Here is an 18406-nt window from a genome sequence, read left to right as displayed (position 1 = left end):
ACAAAGGAGGGAAGAATATATAATGGAGAAAAAACAGTCTTTTCTAAAAGTGGGGCTGGGAAAACTAGACAGCTAACCATAAAAGTATAAAATTAGATTATTTTCTAACACCATACACAAAAGTAAACTCAACATTGATTAAAGATCTAAATGTAAAACCATATACTATATGGTGGTGCAGTGGTTGAGAAGCTGCCTGCTAATACAGGGGACATGGGTTCGAGCCCTGTTCTGGGAAGACCCCACATGCCATGGAGCAACTGGGCCCATGAGCCACAACTACTGAGCCTGCACATCTGGAACCTGTGCTCTGCAGCAAGAGAGGCCATGGTAGTGAGAGGCCCACACACTGTGATGAAGAGTGGCCCCCGCTTGCCACAACTTGAGAAAGCCCTCACACAGAGACGAATACCCAACACAGCCAAAAATGAATAAATAAATCAATAAATTAAAAAACAAAGAAACAAAAAACATATACTATAAAACTCTTAGAAGAAAACAAAGCAGAACACTCTTTGACATAAATCATAACAATATCTTTTTGATCCAGCTCCTAGAATAATGATAATAAAAGCAAATTAAACAAATGGGACCTAATTAAACTTAGAAGTTTTTGAACAGCATAGGAAACATAGAAAAAACCTACAGAATGAGAGAAAGTATTTTTCTAAACATAGAAAAAACCTACAGAATGAGAGAAAGTATTTGCAACCAATACAACTAACAAGGGGTTAATCTCCAAAATATACAAACAGATCATGCAGCTCAATATCAAAACAAACCACCCAATAAAAAAAAGTGGGCAGGGGATCTAAATAGACATTTCTCCAAAGAAGACATACAGATGGCCAAAATCACATGGAAAAATGTTCAACGTCACTAATTATCAGAGAAATGCAAATCAAAACTACAATCAGGTATCACCTCACACCAGTATGAATGGCCATCAAAAAGTCTTCAAACAATAATTGCTGAAGAGGGTGTGGAGAAAAGGGAAACCCCCTACACTGTTGGTGGAATGTAAATTTGTACAGCCAGTATTGAGAACAGTATGGAGGTTCATTAAAAACCAAAAATAGAGCTACCATATGATCCTGCAATCCCCTTCCTGGGCATATATCTGGATAAAACCATAATTCTAAAGGATGCATGCACACCAATATTCATTGCAGCACTATTTACAGTAGCCAGGACATGAAAGCCACCTAAGTGTCATCAACAGAAGAATGGATAAAGAAGATGTGGTACACATACACAATGGAATATTACTCAGCCATAAAAAAGAATTAAACTATGTGATTTGCAGCAACATGGATGGACCTAGAGATTATCATACTAAGTGAAGTAAGTCAGACAGAGAAAGACAAATATTATATGGTGTCACTTATATGTGGAATGTAATTTTTAAAATGATACAAGTGTACATTTTTACAAAACAGAAAACAGACTCACAAATTTCAAAAAAGACAAAGGTAGGGCTTCCCTTGTGGTGCAGTGGTTGAGAGTCCGCCTGCTGATGCAGGGGGCATGGGTTCATGCCCCGGTCCAGGAAGATCCCACTTGCTGTGGAGCAGCTGGGCCCATGAGCCATGGACGCTGGGCCTGTGTGTCTGGAGCCTGTGCTCCACAACAGGAGAGGCCACAGCAGTGAGAAGCCCGTGTACTGCAAAAAAAAGAAAAAGAAAAGGGTAGGGAGAAGGGATAATTAGGAAGTTGGGATTAACATATACACACTACTATATATAAAATAGATAATCAACAAGGACCTACTGTATAGCACAGTGAACTATACTAAATACTCTGTAATAACTTATATTGGAAAAGAATCTGAGAAAGAGTAGATATATGTATACGTATAACTAAATCACTTTGCTGTACATCTGAAACTAACACAACTTTGTAAATCAACTATACTCCAATGTAAAATAAAAAACTATTTAAAAGAGGTTTATAAGTATTGCTTAACTTTTCACAAAACCAGCCCTTCGTTTTGTTGATCTTTTCAATTGTTTTTCCTTTTAAATCTCTATTTATTTTCTCTCTGATCTTTTATAATCCTTCCTTCTGCTGACTTTGGGCTTCGGTTTTCCTACTTTTTCTATACTCTTAAGTGGTAGGTTATATTGTTTATTTGAGGGTTTTTTGTTGTTGTTGTTGATGTTTCTTGAGGAAGGCCTGAAGCACCATGAATTTCCCTTTTAAAAATGTTTTGCTGTATCCCATAGATTTAGGAAAATTTTGTTCCCACTTTCATTTGTCGCCAGGTATTTTCTGATTTCCTTCTTGATTTCTTTGTTGATCCATTTTTTTTTTTTTTAGTAGCAGTCTGTTTATTCTCCACAAGTTTGTTTTTTTCTTATTTTAATTTTTTTCTTTAGTTGATTTCTAGTTTCATACCATTGTAATTGGGGAAAAAATGCTTGATATAATTTCTGTTCTCTTAAATTTGTTGAGGCTTCTTTTTTGACCTAGTATGTGATCTATCCTGGACAATGTTGACTGTGAGCTTGAAAAGAATGTGTATTCTACTGTTTTCTTTGTATTGTCCTGTAGGTATCAATTAAGTCCAAGTAGTCTATAGTTCCATTTAAGACTACATTTGCTTTATTGATTTTCTATCTGATGATCTTTCCACTGATGTCAGTGCAGTGTTAAAGTCCCCTACCCTTGTGTTACTGTCAATTTCTCCTTTTCCGTCTGTTAATTTTTTTAAAATGTATTTAGTTGCTCCTGTACTGGGTGTGTATATGTTAACAAGTGTAATACCCTCTTCTTGTATTGATCCTTTTAGCATTATATAATGCCCTGCTTTGTCTTTACTTATAGCCTTTGCTTTAAAGTCTATTTTTTTCTTTCTGATGAGTATTCCTACATCTGCTTTCTTGTCATATTGGTTTGCATGAAATATCTTTCTCCTATCCTCCTACATTCAGTCTGTGTGTGTGTTCACCACTGAAGAGAGTGTCTTGTAGGCAGCCTGTTGAAAGGTGTCTCTCTTTTATCAATCCAATAAGTTACCGTACATATTTTGATATGAGATTTTAGTTCATTGACATTTAAGGCAAGTATTTAAGGTAAGTATTTATAAGTATGTAGTTATTGCCATTTTATTACCTGTTTTCCTGTTGTTTGTGTAGTTATTCTCTGTTCATTTCTTATTCTTTTTGTTCCTTCCATTTGGTTTGATGATTTTCTTCTGTAATATGATTGGATTCCTTTCTTTTTGCTTTTTATGTATCTAATGTATGATTTTTTTGTTGTTTTTTTTATGTGTGGTTACCATGGGGTTTATATATGTTGACCTATAGTTATATCTACTTGATTTAAACTGATAGTCATTTACATTAAAACACTTGCTATGGAAACTACATTTTTATACCTCTCCCTCACATTTTGTGTTTTTGATGTCATATTTTACATCTTCATACTTATCTCTTTACAGTTTATTATAACTATATTTGCTTTTACAATTTTGTTAATCTTTAATTTATGTACTGGCTGAATTAAGTGATCTTCCATCCTATGTATTTGCATTTCTTATTGGAATTCTCCCTTTTCTATATATCTTACTTCTTTTCTATTTAGAGAAGTGTCTTCAATTTTTTTTTTTTTTCAGTGTGCGGGCCTCTCACTGTTGTGGCCTCTCCCATTGCAGAGCACAGGCTCTGGACATGCAGGCTCAGCGGCCATGGCTCATGGGTCCAGCCACTCTGCAGCATGTGGGATCTTCCTGGACCGGGGCACGAACCCATGTCCCCTGCATCAGCAGGCAGACTTTTAACCACTGCGCCACCAGGGAAGCCGAAGCCTTCAACATTTTATGAGGTAGGTTTAGTATGGATTAATTCTTTAAGTTTTTGCTTGTCTGAGAAGTTCTTTAATCTCCTTGTATTATATGTGATAATCTTGTTTGATAGATTATCCTTGTTTGTAATTTTTTTCCCTTTTAGCAGTCTAATTGTATCACAACACTCCCTTCTGGCATGTAAAGTTTCTGAAGAGAAATCTGTTGATAGCCTTATGGGAATGCCCTTGCATACAATTCTTTGATTTTCTCTTGCTGCCTTTAGAATTCTCTTTAACTTTTGCCATTTTATTTATGATATGTCTTGGTGCAGGTCTATTTGGGTTAATTTTGTGGGAGACCCTATGTGTTTCCAGTATCTGGATCTGTTTCCTTCTTCAGGTTTAGGAGGTTTTCATCCATAATTTCTTCAAATACATTTGCAAAACCCTTCTCTCTCTTCTCCTTCTGAGAATTTTATATTGCAAATGATGACACATTTTATCTTACCCCAGAGATCTTGTACGCTGTCTTAATCTTTTTTGTTTGTTTTTTTCTTTTGTCTTTTTCTCTGCTGTTCTGATTGCAAGATTTCCACTATCTTATTTTTCAGATCAAGTATGTGTTCTTCAGTGTCATTTAGTCTGCTATTCATTGCTTCCAGAATGCTTTTAATATCAGATATTGAAGTATATATTTTGATTTGGTCTTTATCATTCTCCACTACTTGCTAAAATGATCTGGGGTTAGATCAATTTTCTTTCTTAATTAAGTAAGTTAGCTTTTTTTTTTTTTTTTTTGGTACGTGGGCCTCACTGTTGTGGCCTCTCCCATTGCAGAGCACAGTCTCCAGATGTGCAGGCCCAGTGGCCATGGCTCACGGGCCCAGATGCTCCATGGCATGTGGGATCATCCCAGACCGGACCACGAACCCGCATTCCCTGCATCGGCAGGCAGACTCTCAACCACTGCACCACCAGGGAAGCCCAAGTTAGCAAATTTTTTAAACAACGTTTTGAATTATCTGTCAGGTAGATTGCTTAATTCTTCTTTATTATGTAATTTTCAGGTGTTTCCTCTTGCTCTTTCAATTGACAGTATTTCCTCTGCCTACTTATTTTACTTAACTTTCTGTCTCTATGAATTTAAGTGAATTGTTGCCTAATATGATCTTGAAGGGATATTCTTAAGTGTGAACACACCTATGTAGACTGTGTGCCCTATGCATTTGGTGAGAGAGCTGGTTTTAATGTAATCTGCAGTCATGGCTTTCCTCAGGTTATGCTGGCAGGTATCATCTTAGTAAGGCATGTGGCTGGTGATGGAGCCTGCACATGGTGTTAAAAGGGACTTCCTTTCTGCTTGGTGGCAGTTATAACCCTTTCATGGGTAGGGACTTCTCCCAAGTTGCTGGAGTTGAAGCATTGAAGGTCAGGCTTGAGCTGGCTCTATTCCCTATAAATGTGTGCTTTTCTTCTCCCTGTGCTGTGACCTTTGCCTCAAAGAAGTGGAGTGCTGAAGCAAGTGGGATGTATATGCTTACAGAGGCCTGATGCCCTTCCTGTGTAGGTGTCTGTGGCTCTGCTCAGATACTGCCTAAATTTATGTCCTTTCCCATGTTGTGTCTATGCCAAATCCAGTGCAATGCTGTGACATGGGATGGGTGGGACCAGCATATTCCTTTGGCTGGGGCTGTTGAGTGCAGTGAAGCAGTTGTCTGAATTCTGGTGGCCAGGGTGCTATCAGAAGTCTGGTCTTTTTCTGGAGCACTGTTTGAACAAGCACCAAAAATGGCTGCTGCTGTCCCACCTGAGCTGAGCCCTGGGCCCCTGGGTTACCACTTCATCCCTAGATCAAGTGTTTTCCATGTCCTGGCCACCCTAAGTCTGGTGCTATTCTGTGGCATGTAGTGAGTAGCCAGGGACATTCACTCAGCTAGGACTGGGGCGTGTGGCAAGGCAGAGCCTCTAAGGCAGACCATTTTTCGCCCTCTCTGGGGTCAAGCTAGCACCAAGACGGATTCCCCAGGAGTGGATCCAAGGCTTCTCCAGACTTTCAATCTGTTCCTGGTATCCTCCAAGCAGCCAATGGTGCTTGCCTCCTACATGTAGGACCCCAGGTCTGAGATACCCAGTCTGTGGCTCGACCTGGTTACAATCTCCAGGGCAAGTGTTTACCTGTGTGACCTCCTTCTTTTTCATAGGCATCTCCCAGGGACACTGGTACTGACCTGATGCTTTTCTTCTTGTCCTACTCAAATACACGTGTATCTTTCTTACAGTTTTGGTTGTAAAGGACTCCTTCTGCCAGTTTCCAGTTAGTTTTCCATGAGAATTATTCCATATGACAATAAAATTTGATGTGTTTGTTGTGGCAGGAGGTGAGCTTCATATCCTCTTACTCTGACATCAAGAACTCCACTTGATGAAATTCTGATACATGATAAAACATGGATTTACTTTAAACACATTATGTTAGGTGAAATTAGCTAGATATAAAGGGACAAGCATGTATGATTTCATAGACTTGATGTACCTAAGAGAGTTAAAATTATCGAGCAAGATAGTAGAATACAAAGTACTAGGGACTATAGGAAAGGGGGATGTGGAGTTACTATTTAATAGATACAGAGTTTCAATTGGAACTAATGCAAATTTTCTGGAGAAATAGCAGTGGCAGTTGCAGTACAATGCAAATGTAATTAATGTCACTGAATTGTACATAAAATGATTAAAGTGATAAATTATGTATTATGTACATTTTACCAAAATACAAAAAAAAGAAATATAGAAAAATATTTTTCAATGTTTTGGGCTTTTCTATGTTTATTTTTGGTAAGGTTATGGCCATTGACTTCAAGGAGCTTACAATAGAATTGTGAAGAGAGGACATTTATAAAATTCATTATACTAGGGCTTCACTGGTGGTGCAGTGGTTGAGAGTCCACCTGCCAATGCAGGGCACACGGGTTTGTGCACCAGTCTGGGAAGATCCCACATGCCGTGGAGCTGCAGGGCCTGTGAGCCGTGGCCATTAGCCTGCGTGTCTGGAGCCTGTGCTCTGCAACAGAGAGGCCACAACAGGGAGAGGCCCACATACCACAAAAATAAATAAATAAAAATTAAAAATTCATTATACTAAATATGAGACTGAGAAGTGCCAAAATAGGGGTAATGAACATACAGCTGTGTGAATAGAAAGGAGGGAGATATTACTGCTCTTTGAGAAATTCAGGGAATACTTTGTAAAGAAATCACATTGTTGGTGGGCCTTGTAGGACAGATAGAGTAAAACATTTTAAAATTAGACTGGTGGAGGTAGTCACATACAGAAAAATTTATTTATAGCATTTTCTTAAAAAAGCTAGAAAATCATGATGCTGTAAACATATTATATTTTTCTGAAAACTATCATTAGTTCCATTTGATTAGCTCTTTAGAGATAAGTATGTGTGAAAATGTCACAGATGAAATATATTTAAATGTTTTCATTTTTTAGACAATCAAAATTGAATAAGAGGGGAGACGTTCAAGATGGCAGAGGGGTAAGACTTGGAGATCATCATGCTCTCCAAAAATACATCAGAAATACATCAAGATGTGGAACAACACCTACAGAACACCTACAGAATGCTGGCAGAAGAACTCAGACTTGCCAAAAGGCAAGAACGTCCTCACGTACCTGGGTAGGGCAAAAGAAAAAAGAAAACACAGAGACAAAAGAATAGGGACAGACCCTGAACCTCTGGGAGGGAGCTGTGAAGGAGGAAAAGTTTCCACATACTAGGAAACCCCTTCACTTGAGAAGATGGGGGGAGGGAAAGCATCAGAGCCATGAAGGAGAGGGCAGCAATAGGGGTGCAGAGGGCAAAGCAGAAAGATTCCCGCACAGGGAATTGATGCCAACCAGCACTCACCAGCCTGAGAGGCATGTCTAATCACCTGCAGTGTGGGTGGGGGCTGGGAACTCAGGCTCTGGCTTCAAAGGTCAGCTCCCAGGGAAAGGACTGGGGTTGGCTGTGTGAACACAGTCTGAAGGGAGCTAGTGCACCAGAGATAGATAAGAGGGAGTCCTGGAAAAAGTCTGGAACTGCCTAAGGCGAAGGAGACCATTGTTTGGGGGTGTGCAAGAGAGGGAATTCAGAACACCGCCTAAACAAGCTGCAGAGACGGGCACAAGCCACGGCTATCAGCACAGACATCAGAGATGGGCATGAAACACTAAGGCTGCTTCTGCAGAGACCAAAAATCCTGTGCAAGCACAGGTCACTATCCACACCTTCCCTCCAAAGAACATGTGTGGCTCAAAACTGCCAGGGTGCACTCATCCAGGGACAACTGTCCAAGGAGAACACATGGCATGTCTCAGGCTGTAGCAACATCACACTGGCCTCTGCCACCACATGTTTGCCCCACATTCTGTACCCCTCCCTCCCCCCAGCCTGAATAATCCAGAGCCCCCTAATCAGCTGCTATTTTAACCCCATCCTGTCTGAGCGAAGAACAGATGCCCTCAGGTGACCTACATGCAGAGGTGGAGCCAAATCCAATGCTGAACACCAGGAGCTGTGTGAACAAAGAGCAAGGGAAATTTCTCCCAGCAGCCTCAGGAGCAACAGATTAAATCTGCACAATCAACTTGATATACCCTGCATCTCTGGAATACCTGAATAGACAGCGAATCATCCAAAAATTGAGGTGGTGGACATTGGGAGCAACTGTAGACTTGGAGTTTGCTTTCTATATCTAATATGTTTCTGGTTTTATGATTATCTCAGTTTAGTATTTAGAGCTTATTATCATTGGTAGATTTCTTTATTGATTTGGGTGCTCCATTCCTTTTTTATATATATACATATTTTTTTCTTTTTCTCTTGTTGTGAGTGTGTATATGTATGCTTACATGTGTGATTTTGTCTGTATAGTTTTGCTTTTACCACTTGTCCTACGTTTCTGTGTGCAAGCTGTTTTTTTTCTCTTTTTTATGACATTTTAAAGCTTATATTTTAAAAATCTTTTAATTTAATTTAATTATTATTTTTTCTTTATTTATTTTTTCTCCCTTTTTTTCTGAGTCACATGGCTTACAGGGCCTTGGTGCTCTAGCCAGGTGTGAGGCCCATGCCACTGAGGTGGAAGAGCTGAGTTCAGGATATTGGTACACTAGAGACCTCCACCCTCCACATAATATTAAATAGTGAAAGACCTCCCACAGATCTCCATCTCAATGCTAAGAACCAGCTCCCCTCAATGACCAGCAAGGTAGAGTGTTGGACACCCTAAGCGAAAAAACTAACAAGACAGGAACACAACAACACCATCAGCAGAGAGGCTGCCTAAAACAATAATAAGGTCACAGGAACCCCAAAACACACCACCGGACATGTTCTTCCACACCAGAAAGAAAATATCCAGGTTCATCCACCAAAACACAGGCACTAGAAACTTCGACCAAGAAGACTACACAACCCACTGAACCAACCTTAGCCAATGGGGACAGACACCAAAAACAACGGGAACTACAAACCTGCAGCCTGCCAAAAGGAGACACCAAGCACGATAAGTAAAGCAAACTGAGAAGAAAGAGAAACACACAGCAGATGAAGGAGCAAGGTAAAACCCATCAGACCAAACAAAAGAAAAGGAAATAAGCAGTCTACCTGAAAAAGAATTCAAAGTAATGACAGTAAAGATGATCTGAAATATTGGAAATAGAGTAGAGAAAATACAAGAGATGTTTAACAAGGACCTAGCAGAATGAAAGAGCAAATCAACAATAATGAACAACACAGCAAATGAAATTACAAATTATCTAGAAGGAATCCATAGCAGAATAACTGAGGCAGAAGACCAGATAAGTGACCTGGAAGAAAAAAGAGTAAAAAACACTGCAGAGAAGAATAAAGAAAACAGAATGAAAATAATTGAGAACCACCTCAGAGACCACAGGGATAACATTAAATGCAACAACATTCGACTTATAGGCCTCCCAGAAGTAGAAGAGAAAAAGAAAAGGACTGATAAACTATTTAAAGAGATTATAGTTGAAAACTTCCCTAATATTGGAAAGGAAATAGTCAATCAAGTCCAGGAAGTGCAGTGAGTCCCATACAGGAAAATCTAAGGAGAAACATGCTAAGACACATATTAATCAAACTTTCAATAATTGAATACTAATAAAAAATTATTAAAATCAGAAGTGAAAAACAACACATAATATACCAGGCCATCCCCAATAGGGTAACAGCTGATCTTTCAGCAGAAACTCTGCAAACCAGAAGGGAGTGCAGGACATAGTTAAAGTGATGAGGGGGAAAATCCTACACCAAAGATTACTCTACCAAACAAAAATCTCATTCAGATATGAAGGATAAATTAAAACCATTAAAGAAAAGCAAAAGCTGAGGGAATTCAACACCACTAAAACAGTTTACAGCAAATGCTAAAAGAACTTCTCTAGGCAGCAAACACAAGAGAAGGAAAAGACCTACAATAACAAATGCAAAACAATTAAGAAAATGGTAATAGGAACATACATATCGATAATTACCTTAAATCAATGGATTAAATCTTCCAACCAAAAGATGTAGACTGGCTGAATGGATACAAAAACAAGACCTATATATATGTTGTCTACAAGAGACCCATTTCAGACCTAGGGACACATACAGACGGAAAGAGAATGGATGGAAAAAGATATACCATGCAAATAGAAGTGAAAAGAAAGTTGGAGTAGCAATTCTCATATCCAACAAAATAGATTTTAATATAAAGACTATTACAAGAGACAAAAACGGACACTATATAAAAATCAAGGGATCAAAGCAAGGAGAAGATATAACAAATGTAAATATTTATGTACCCAACATAGGAGCACCTCAATACATAAGGCAAATGCTAAGAGCCATGAAAGAGGATATTGAGAGAAACGCAATCATAGTAGAGGAATTCAACACAACACTTTCACCAATGGACAGATCATCCAAAATGAAAATAAATAAGGAAATATAAGCTTTAAATGATACATTAAACAAGATGGACTTAATTGATATTTATTAGACATCCCATTCAAAAACAACAGAATACCCTTCCTTCTCAAGTGCTCATGAAGCATTCTCCATGATAGATCATAACTTGGGCCAAAAATCAAGCCTTGATAAATTTAAGAAAACTCACATCATATCAAGTATCTTTTCCAATTACAATGCAATGAGACTAGATATCAATTACTGGAAAACAATCTGTAAAAAATACAAGCATATGGTGGCTAAACAATACACTACTAAATAACCAAGAGATCACTGAAGAAACAAAAGAGGAAATAAAAACATACCTAGAAACAAATGACAATGAAAACTTGATGACCCATAACCTATGGGATGTAGCAAAAGCAGTTATAAGAGAGATGTTTATAGCAATAACATCATACCTCAACAAACAAGAAATAGGTCAAATAAACAATCTAACCTAACACCTAAAGCAATTAAAGAAGAACAATTAAAAAAAACAAATTTAGCAGAAGGAAAGAAATCATAAAGATCAGATCAGAAATAAATGAAAAATAAATGAAGGAAAGAATAGCAAAGATCAACAAAATTAAAAGATGGTTCTTTGAGAAGTTAAACAAAATTGATCAACCATTACCTAGACTCATCAAGAAAAAGAGGGAGAAGACTCAAATCAATAGAATTAGAAATGAAAAAGGAGAAGTAACAACTGACCCTGCAGAAATACAAAGGATCATGAGAGATTACTATAAGAAAATATATGCCAATAAAATGGACAACCTGGGAGAAATGGATAAATTCATAGAAAAACAAAACCTTCCATGAATGAACCAGGAAGAAATGAAATAGAAAATATAAACAGACCAATCACAAGCACTGAAATTGAGACTGTGATTAACAATCTCGAAACAAACAAAAGCCCAGGACCATATGGCTTCACAGGTGAATTCTATCAAATATTTAGAGAAGAGCTAATGCATATCATTCTCAAACTGTTCCAAAGTATAGCAGAGGGAGGAACACTCCCAAACTCATTCTATATGGGCACCATCACCCTGATACCAAAACCAGACAAAGATGTTACAAAGAAAGAAGACTACAGGCCAATATCACTGATGAACATAGATGCAAATATCCTCAAGAAAATACTAACAAACAAAATCCAACTGCATATTAAAAGGATCATACACCATGATCAAGTGGAGTTTATACCAGGACTGCAAGGGTTTTTAATATACACCAACCAATCTATGTGATCAACCACATTAAGAAATTGAAGGAGAAAAAACGTATGATCATCTAAAAAGAGAAGAAAAAGCTTTCAATAAAATTCAACACCCATTTATGATAAAAACCTGCCAGAAAGTAAGCATACAGGGAACTTACATCAGCATAATAAAGGCCATATATGGCAAAACCACAGCCAACATTGTTCTCAATGGTGAAAAACAGAAACCACTTCCTGTAACAGCAGGAACAAGACAGGGTAGTCCACTCTCACCACTATTATTAAATATAGTTTTGGAAGTTTTTTGTTTGTTTGTTTGTTTTGTTTTTTTGTGGTACGCAGGCCACTGTTGTGGCCTCACCCATTGCAGAGCACAGGCTCTGGACACGCAGGCTCAGCGGCCACGGCCCATGGGCCCAGCCGCTCTCTGGCATGTGGGATCTTCCTGGACTGGGGCACGAACCCATGTCCCCTGCATCGGCAGGCGGACTCTCAACCACTGCACCACCAGGGAAGCCCAGTTTTGGAAGTTTTAATGACAGCATCAGAGAAGAAAAAGAAATAAATGGAATCCAGATCAGAAAAGAAGAAATAATGCTGGCACAGTTTGTAGATGACATGATACTATACATAAGGAATCCTAAAGATGCTACCAGAAAACTACTAGAGCTAATCAATAAATTTGGTAACATAGTAGGATACAAAATTAATGCATGGAAATCTCTTTCATTCCTATACACTAATGATGATAAATCTGAAAGAGAAATTAAGGTAACACTTCAATTTACCATTGCAACAAAAAGAATAAAATACCTGGGAATAAACCTACCAAAGGAGACAAAAGAACTCTATGTAGAAAACTATAAGACACTGATGAAAGAAAGTAAAGGTGATACAAACAGATGGAGTGATACACCATGTTCTTGGATTGGAAGAATCAACATTGTGAAAATGACTATACTACCCAAAGCAATTGACAGATTAAATGTAATCCCTATCAAATTACCAATATCATTTTTCACAAAAGTAGAATAAAACATTTCAAAGTTTTTCTGGAAACACATAAGGCCCCTAATAGCCAAAGCCATCTTAAGAAAGAAAAGCAGAGCTTGAGGAATCAGCTTCCCAGATTTTAGACTATACTACAAAGCTACAGTAATCAATAAAGTATGGTACTGGCACAGAAAGAGAAATATAGATCAGTGGAACAGGATGGAAAGTCCAGAGATAAACCCACACACATATGGTCACCTTAGTTTTGATAAAGGAGGCAAGATTATGCAATGTAGATAAGAGAACCTCTTCAATAAATGGTGCTGGGATAACTGGACAGCTACATGTAAAAGAAAGAAATTATAGTACTCCCTAACACCATACACAAAAGTAAGCTCAAAATAGATTAAAGACTTAAATGTAAGTCCAGACACTATAAAACTATTAGAGGGAAAAATAGGCAGAACACTCTATGTCATAAATAACAGCAAGATCGTTTTTTTGACACACCTACTAGAGAAATGGATATAAAAACAAAAATAAACAAATGGGATCTAAGGAAACTTAAAAGTTTTGCACAGCAAAGGAAATCATAAACAAGACGAAAAGGCAATCCTCAGAATGGGAGAAAATATTTGCAAATAAAACAGCTGACAAAGGGTTAAACTCCAAAATTTACAAGCAACTCATGCAGCTCAATATCAAAAAAAAACAAACAAACAAATACAAGACAGAAGGCCTAAATAGACGTTTGTCCAAAGAAGATATACAGATTGCCAACAAACACATGAAATGATGCTCAACATCGCTAATCATTAGAGAAATGCAAATCAAAAGTACAATGAGGTATCGCCTCACACCAGTCAGAATGGCCATCATCAAAATGTCTACAAACAATAAATGCTGGCGAGTGTGTGGAGAAAAGTGATCCCTCTTGCACTGTTGGTGAGAATGTAAATTGATATAGCCACTATGGAGAACAGTATGGAGGTTCCTTATAAAAGTAAAAATATAACTACCATACGACCCAGTAATCCCACTACTGGGCATATACTGTGAGAAAACCATAATTCAGAGGGTCATGTATCACAATCTTCCTTGCAGCTCTATTTCCAATAACCAGGATATGCAAACTACTTAAGTGTCCATCGACAGATGAATGGGTAAAGAAGATGTGACACATATATACAACAGAATATTACTGAGCCATAAAAAGTAATGAAATTGAGTTATTTGTTGTGAGGTGGATGGACCTACAATCTGTCTTACAGAGTGAAGTAAGTCAGAAAGAGAACAACAAATACTGTATGCTAACACATATATATGGTTCTTAAAAAAATGGTTCTGAGGAACCTAGCAGCAGGACAGGGATAAAGACACAGATGTAGAGAATGAACGTGAGGACATGGGGAGTGGAAGGGTAAGCTGGGACATAGTGAGAGAGTGGCATGGACATATATACACTACCAAATATAGAGTAGATAGCGAGTGGGGAGCAGCTGCATAGCACAGGGAGATCAGCTTGGTGCTTTGTGACCACCTAGAGGGGTGAGATAGGGAGGGTGAGAGGGAGACACAAGAGAGAGAAGGTATGGGGATATATGTATATGTATAGCTGACTCACTTTGTTATAAAGCAGAAACTATCACACCATTGTAAAGCAATTATACCCGAATAAAGATGTTAAAAAAATTGAATAAGAGTACATTCGTAGGCTATGTTTCTAGAAACTAATTCCGTAAAATTAATCTCTACCAATTTTAACCAGCTGTGAAAAATAATACATTTTTTTCTTGCAGGATCTGAAGGAAACATAAACATACTGAAACATGATAATTGTCTTAAAGAGGAAAGTTTTTGCCATTGTTTGACTCTCTAGCTGAACTGTCTAATTTTTTAAGAAACAATTTTTACTTTGAAGAATACCTAACAAAGAGTCTATGATTATTCACCTGTGGGCATTTGGCAGATATATTCTGAAAAAATAACAGTCAACCTTTCACTTTAAAGGGAAACAGTGATATTTTTAGCCATTGTTAAAATTTAAGCTCTCAAGATATAGTAGAATTTTGGAAAACTTGTACACGTCACCATGTACATGATAGCTTCCCTGACTTACAATCTTTTCTGATGAGATCAGTAGTGATATTAATAAGTGTTTTTTATATTATATATTGATATTTATCACATTTGGGTATTCTGCCTAATTCCATGAACAATTATCTTTTTCAAATGACCAATGTGTGATGTGCAAAATCATACATGTACAAAAAATTCATCCCAAGTGCAAGATACAGAAATGAAATTTAATATAACATTATAAAATACATTGAGAATTACAAATTCTGAATTTTAATCTTTAAGAAAATACTAATGTCCTGTTTGCTGTAATATCAAAAAATATATCTAGCTATCTAAAAACACTGTTCAAGCAACACTCCCTTTTCCGTATATATCTGCATAAACCCAGATTTTCTTCATATTCTTTGATTAAAGAAATATCTCAAAGTACTAAATGCAGAATTTGATAGAAGATTCCAGCTGTTGTCTGGTAAGTTATTATTCTCACTATTTTTGTTGTAGAAATGATAGTTATTTTTCATAATATTCTCTATATGTAAACATATAATGGGTTTAATATTGTTATGATTTTTAATGAATTAATATATTAATATATTTTAAAACCTTCTATTTAATTTATAATACGGATGTTATTGGTAGGTATAACCCACATAGTCCAAAGCTCTTTGTGGGTCCTTCTCAGATCAAGAAATATATGAACTGCTGGTTTAGATTATCTTAATTACATTTGGGAATTCATAGATTACCATTTCAAATTTTTCTGTACCATGGTATGAATTTTCTTAACTTTTAATTAGTAATGAACATTGGAAGGGTCTCTTGTTTACTACTAAATTAAAACAACACAATATGCTGTAGATTGTAACCTAAGGCATTATAAGCAAACTATACTGATTTGCAGATTGGAAGATTGTGAAAGACAGGCTGTGCTATATTATCTTATTTGTCTGTGTTACTAAACGGACAGCTAAGTAGTAAATATTAGGAACTGAGGTCAATAAATCATACCTACAGAGAGTTTTGTGTGTATTATGTTCTTCATTTTTCCTGCTGTAATTTTAACCAATATTATTATTGTTATTATTTAAATCAAACAGACACAAAAATTCATTGGTATAAAAAGCAATGAGGGGCTTCCCTGGTGGCGCAGTGGTTGAGAGCCTGCCTGCCAATGCAGGGGACACGGGTTTGTGCCCTGGTCCAGGGGGATCCCACATGCCGTGGAGTGGCTGGGACCATGGGACATGGCCACTGGGCCTGCACATCCGGAGCCTGTGCTCCGCGATGGGAGAGGCCACAGCAGTGACAGACCTGCGTACCGCAAAAAAAAAAAAAAAGAAAAAAAAAAGAAAAAAGCAATGAGACAGGTAATGCATTTTAAATATTTTGCTGAAATATCGAATTTCAAGATTGGTCCTTTGTTTCTTCTATTTGCATTTACTACAGCATATTCAAAGGAAAGTGTTATATACCAGAAATGTTTATATTATTAAAGAGAAGATTAAATACAAGAATTTTCCAAAGCCAGGAAAAGGATGACAATCTTTTTTCATATGAAAAAAATTAACATAACTCTTCGCTTAGATCTAAAAGGAAAAAATACAATCAACATTTCCAATAAGGAAAAATAAATCATGTCCAAAGTCATATTAATAACCACACAGGCCAGTGAAACAGTATGCCATACAGAAGTTAGTCAAATGCAGTTTCAGTCTTTGGGATCTGCCAACTTACAACTCTCTAAGATGACAGAAAAATAAAATTACTGAAAGCACAACATACATAAGGCAATTTTTAAAGTCAATACCTGAACTGATACCAAGCTGTAGTGTGGTGGTGAATCAGTCATTTTCCTAAATTTAGTAAAATTCACAACACACACACACACACAGGCATAGTTAAATCCATTCTGGCTGATTATATAGATAGATGATTTGGATTCACTGAGAATATGCTCTATTTCTGCTTCACTTTTGCTGTGTAAACGTAACCTAGAGGTAATTTTTTTTTTTTTTTTGCTAATTACGAAACTTTTTGTTTGAACTATCCTACTAGATTAGGGTCATCTAAAAGGTTCCTAAAAGAATGTTTCTGTGAATCCAGCAGAAGTCCTTAATAAAAGAGGTGTAATAGTTATGTCTGACTTGGGCATAATTATCAACAGTAGTACTATATATATTGATAATATTTCAATTAAAATATATTTACTGAATTATATTTTTATTACTTATTTATGTGATGTATGTTTGATAGTGAGAGGAATTCGAACAGATACTTATGGTAATATTAATAATAACAAACACTTTTTTGCACATGTATTATATGTCATGTATTATGCTATGTATCTAGGAAATATACCTTTCAGTTGGTAATCATCCACTATTTACAGACCAAGAAACAGTGTCTTAGTGATGTTATATATTTGTTTGCTCAAAATTATAAAACTGGAAATGAAGACAGCTGTCAAATCTAGGACTATTCGACTCTAGTATAATACTGTCTACTAAAACTACCTGTGATGATGAAACTGTTATCTATCCATGTCTGATATGGTAACCACTAGCCACGTGTGGTTATTATGCACTTGAAATGTGTCTAGTGCAACTAAGGAATAACATTTTATTTAATTTAAATTTAACATCTTTATTGGAGTATAACTGCTTTACAATGGTGTGTTAGTTTCTGCTTTATAACAAAGGTAATCAGTTATACATATACATATGTTCCCATATCTCTTCACTCTTGCGTCTAAATGTAGCTTGTAGCTACTGAATTAGATATTAAGACTGTTATCCTTAACCACTAAGCCTTACCTTCTTTTGAGAATTTTGTATGGGAAAAGCATTGGGTTAGGTAATCTACTTTTTAGACTTTAAAATTTATCACAGTATAAATAAAAATGTTTAAGGTTAAGAGTAATTTTTGATTTTATTTAGAGGAAACCACACTTATTAGACTTGCTGTGTTGGGAGATATGGAACAGTTAAACAGTCATTCTTCATAATTGAGTTTTAATTGAAGGAATAGAAAACTGAGCTGTGTGATATTCAGCAAAGCCAGTCACAGACATCTTCTGGAAGTGCATGATAAATTTGAGCAGGCTAGTACAATGGAGGCAAGGGACAGAGGGGAAATAGAAAAGTGCTCAAAGGTAAATGAGTGTATTCCCATGGGTTATGAACACCATATAGAAATAATTACAATTGAGAGCATGTGGAGTGGTGGGTTTTAAAAGCCAGCATAGAGAAAAGGAGAAGTGCAAAAGGTAATCAAGCATGCAGAAAGTGCATCCATAGGTTACAATACATCAAAT

The sequence above is a fragment of the Mesoplodon densirostris genome, chromosome X (genome assembly GCF_025265405.1).
Source record: "Mesoplodon densirostris isolate mMesDen1 chromosome X, mMesDen1 primary haplotype, whole genome shotgun sequence".
In the NCBI taxonomy this organism is placed as follows: Eukaryota; Metazoa; Chordata; class Mammalia; order Artiodactyla; family Ziphiidae; genus Mesoplodon; species Mesoplodon densirostris.
The sequence above is the reverse complement of the archived record's forward strand: the minus strand, read 5'-3'. Positions refer to the sequence as shown.